Source organism: Triticum dicoccoides, chromosome 7B, assembly GCF_002162155.2.
Source record: "Triticum dicoccoides isolate Atlit2015 ecotype Zavitan chromosome 7B, WEW_v2.0, whole genome shotgun sequence".
Lineage (NCBI taxonomy): Eukaryota > Viridiplantae > Streptophyta > Magnoliopsida > Poales > Poaceae > Triticum > Triticum dicoccoides.
Window position 1 is genome coordinate 712,792,289 of NC_041393.1, and position 5,211 is coordinate 712,797,499.

Consider the following 5,211-nt stretch of genomic DNA (forward strand, 5'->3'; position numbering starts at 1 on the left):
GTGGGAGCAATTAGCTAGAGTAGCTCCATGCAGAGCATTGTAGACATAGAAATTTGCAAAATACATATGGATCTGAATGTGGCAGACCCATTGATGATATGAAAAATTATATTGTTAGAAACTCCTTTCACATACAAATTTGATGGTATGCTTTGTGTAACATCCACATCATATATCATTATTCTAACATATGGTCAAAGGTAACCTCGAAAAACGTATTAGGCCATATATATTTGAACAGATGGATTACATCTCTACTCTATAAAAAAACAGAGTTGGTGATGATGGTGTGCCTGCCATCTTGCAATATATGCCGTCCGATCTATATCTGACGGATAGGAAGGAAACTATGATGATTTTGCAAAAAGATACCCGCACCCCTCTTCACATTTGTAGATAAGGCCTTCCCTCGTTCATACTTATTTCTCACAAGATAAACTACTCATATAAATGCATCTTGATGTTCCGTGCAATGCACAGACATCTTGCTAGTCAAATGCTAATTGCTAGTGGGCATGTGACTTGGCAATTGACAAGGGCTCCAATGCATGTCAATAACTTCATGCATGTGAGTAATAATTAATAATTTTTCAAATACGTTAAACTTGTGTACATGCATATCAACTAACAAGGATCTCATCATCATGCATATCAATAGTACCCATTTTGCCAATGAGATCATGGGATATATGGTACATTGTGTTAGTACAATGAAAAATCCAGGAATTTGTGTGTGGCTTTCTTTGATTTTTAACAAGACTACTATTTTCCTTCGAATAAGTACAATGAATTTCCTTGGGATTGTTGCTTACCCAATAAATTTGAATTTCTATATCATTTTAAATATTCTTTGCAACTGAGATTACCAAAACTTGCATAATTAAAATTACATGAAGCTTTCTTAAGATAAATGATACCAGGGACTTGCACAATTAAAATTACATGAATTTTTATATGGTATTCTCAAATATCCATGCCAAGTGTTAAGTTCAAAAATTTATGAATTTTCATGGAAATCAATTAACTCAAAAGGTAGCACTCTAACAATTACCCTAAAAGTTTCTCTCATACAAAATTACATTAAGAGATAACATTCTCATTATTATAGTGAAACCACTGTATTTGTGTCGTAGTTCAGACAACAGATGTCACTCCTACAACCCAAAAACAAGATTCACAAATTCACAAAGACTGTAGAAAAATCGCATTGTGTAACGTAATTAGAGCGTGTAAAAGCGTATTAACTAGCTGCATGTATCATTCATTCCAGGCGCATTAACTAGCCATGTGCATTATGCAATAATGCAGTGTATTATTGCAGAAGTAGTTACATGTCGGCACTACAAAAGTGGACTTGATTGTTGCCATCTGATAGTAATGAATAGTGGTACCAATTTCGATTGATGGCGCACCCAGAGCCAAACATCCTCATCTGTTCATGGGGCTATTAAATTGATGTTGTTGATTGCCGCGTGCCTTCAATACATAATATTGTGATGATATATTCATTGGGCTATTATTTCTAGGTTGAAATTTTGGCATACTATCTTCATTTATATCAAGGTAAGGATAAAATTATAAATTCGGATAATGTGCTTTTATTCACAATTTCATGGTTAAAACTTAGCAATTAAGCAAATAATTTGACGATTAAAAGGAGAACTCGATGTTCGTATGATAATTAGAAAAGTTGGTGATACTACCACGAAACCTTATATGGTTCGTTTTCCTATATTCAATAAAGTGATAGTAGATTTTGACTGTACATGGATAGTTGGAGTACCCTTTATACTTTGACTACATTGTTGATCTATGCAGATGTAGTTGGAAAGGATTGCGCTCAATCACATCAGTCGGAGTGTAATCAGATTTGCTATTTCTGCATTTTGGTTTTGCTGTTATTAAGGGCCCATAGAAAATATTGAAATATATAGGTCGATAATATAAAAGTCTATCTAAACAACCCTGTCATTTGTGATGTCAAATTCTCTCCGTTCAAATTCTTGGCTTATAGTAATTGATTACTCACCTGATCATTATCCTTAATCATTTCAGTTATAACCTGGAAAATTATGGCACAACTAATTTTAGATCGTCTTACTTATTTTACCTTAGAATAATTTTAAAACTGCTTCCATCTTTACGATATGTAATAATAATATCATCAAAGACAAAGTATTATTCTATATTTAAATGTATACACATAGCAGTCGATACAAGCATATATAAATCAAGAATAAACTTCAGCCACCATGCCTCTTATTTAGTTCTTTTAGGGAGCCTCCTGTTTACACAACGTGGCTCTTCCGATGCAAGGAAACTATGCCAGCCACTACCGTGAGAGCTCGATCCTGCGGCCCACCCGGCGCCGAAGCAATCTCGGCTTCATCCCGGAGGTGACCGGCCTTTTTCCGCGCCGCGGCGCCCTTCTCCCCTTCCATAAGCTCTCTGACCAGCGCCGCCACCTCCTCCTGTGGGACAAACGCTCCGTCCTTACCTAGGGGAGGCCTCTCCCACAAAGCCAGGCCCACCTGATCCGACGACAGCATCACCGCGTTCATCCTCTGCTCGGCGTACAGTGGCCACGCCACCATCGGCACGCCCACCGCCACGGTCTCCAGCGTGGAGTTCCATCTGCCATGAGACATGAACCCTCCCACGGCGACGTGGTTAAGGATCTCCACCTGCGGCGCCCACAGTCGCACAAGGAGCCCTGTACCGTTCATCCTCTCGACGAATCCATCGGGCAGATAGCTCAGCGGGTCGGCATCGGTAGCGGCAGTGCCGAGGTAGGCCGCGCTGCTGTCCTTTTCGTTGGGGTGGTGCACCACCCAGAGGAACCTCTGCCCGCTCGCCTCCAGCCCAGCCGCCAGCTCGGCCGTCTGCGCCGTGGACAGCGTGCCACCGCTGCCGAAGGACACGTACAAGACCGAGCCGCCCGGCTGGTTGTCCAGCCACCGTAAGCAGCTGTGCTTGACCTCGTCGGAGTCGGGGCACCGCCGCCCTGTGAATGGACCCACGGCGTACGCCGGAGGGTACACGCCCTTGTCAGAAATCTCTTTGAACGCCACCAGCGTCTCGTGCTCCAACGCATCCATGGTGTTGATGATGAAGCCTTCCGCTAGGAGATAGTTGCGCCCGAGGTCGATCATGAGCTGGTACACGGGGGCGGAAGCGGTTCTGGAGGGGCTCGAGGAGATCGGCGCCGTGTAGAGGCACGCATCCCGGGAGCAGCACGGGCTCCGGGAGGTCGCGGCACTCGCAGGTGGTGGTCCTAGCGAGCTCCGGGATGTAGAGAAACGATAACAACGACATGAGGCTGGAGGTGTAGAAGACGTACCCTGGCAGACCCATCTCCTTGCCGATGGCGAGCGCCGCGGGACAGAGCATGTCGGTCACAAAGGCGGTGACCCCCGCCGGGGAGTCCAGGAGGGAGCGCAGTAGGTCGTGTAGCTGGGGCATGGCGCAACTGATGACGGTGAGGTTGCGAGTCACCAAGTGCGCGTCGGCGGGGAGGTCGTCGATGGACACCTCCGGCAGCGCCGCGACGGAGACTCCCGGCGGTAGGGAGGCGAGCGGCGAGGAGTGGCCGGGCGTGGACAGGCTGGCGTAAGTGACGATTGTGACGGTAAAGTCGTGGTGCACGGCGAGGCGCTTCGCCAGCTCGGAAACCGGGAGGACGTGGCCCAAGCCGGAGCTCGTGAGGATGACGACGTGCGGCGCCGCGGCCATGACCAGCACAACGAGCTAGTTAATACGTGAGACCGTGTTAGCTAGTGTGTCCCCTAGCGTTTATTCGGCAGCAAACACGTACGCATACTGTATGCTTATAAGCAGAAGGATCGTACTACGGAAAATAAAAGCGTGAGGTAAATGTTTCCAGTCTGGTGGTTGTACTCTGCCTGTCGGCCACCACACGCGGTCTGACACGTACTATGTGCTCCATGCATGGGGCCTATCCCAACGTCTAGAAACCTCTTCACCGCCCATAACTTCTCCGGCAATCCTATTGTCGAGATCTGCAATCAATGATCCTATGTGTTCACCCCGGTTATGCTACACGCACGAATTCTATAATACGGAATCAATGAATTATAATACTCGGTTCGTTCTTTTTAGTCCGCGCATAACTTTTGTCTCAAGTGAAAGTATCTCTAGTTTGACCAAATTTATAGAAAATAATATTAACATTTATATTGCCAAAGGAATATCTTTATATTCATTATGGAATGTAGCTTCATATTATGTATATTTGATATTGTAGATGTTCATATTTTTTATACAAATTTGGTCAAAGTTTATAATGTTTGACTCGACATAAGTCTTTGATTGGAGATTAATTAGTGACGCAGGCTCAACCCCATAAAAATTAGAGGGTGGAGATTAATTAGTGTTGAGATGCTCGTATTGGCGCGATGCTGCAAGCTGAATGAGGTGCACATCCACCCTCACGTTATATCTACTCAAGACACCATACAACGACAAACACTATTTTGCACACATTTCCTTCCACTCAATTTTCCGCAAATAAATCATTTGTTTCTATGCTTAGAACACTACTATCAGTTTTATTATTTCCACATCCTCTCGTGCCACTATCTACTCAGGACTTAATGGATATACACGGATGGTGCACCATCAACCTCTCGTATCTTTAGCTTTCCAAGACTTAATAGAGATAACAACGACGTTTGCTGTTCTGCACACGCTTCCTCCACACATTTTTGACACATATCATAAATTGACAAGTGATATAGGTGTGAGTATTTCCAGCACAGTACTATGGATTTCTTCACCCTGTTTGTATGGATGTGAAGGCTTGCAAGTCATTAAACCCCAGCCTTAATTAATTTAGTTGTCAGGAGAGATTTTTTTTTTTGACGCAATGGAATCTTGTAAAGAATGAACCCACAAAATGAGACATATGAAATATAGAGTGAATACGAACGTATGTCGTGCCTTACAAGGAAATAAGCACATCTTGCCTTCTTTTACATACCAATATTATTATTTACATGACGCCAAACGTTCCAGCAAGCACAAACATATGCCGAATTAAACTTGAAACATCTTCACATGGACTTTCTTAAGGCTCATGCATCTATAAAATTGTGAAGCTTTATGGACTCATGGGCAGTGTCCTTCGACAGTACATGCATACATATATCAGGAGAAGCCATTTTTTAACCTTTTTAGTGAATTAATACCGTA

General features: G+C 43.7%; 1 pseudogene; it reads right to left on the minus strand.

The window, feature by feature from the left end:
* Positions 1 to 2,150: 2,150 nt before the first annotated feature.
* LOC119336178 lies at positions 2,151 to 3,804 on the minus strand (annotated as a pseudogene).
* Between the last annotated feature and the right edge of the window lie 1,407 nt (positions 3,805 to 5,211).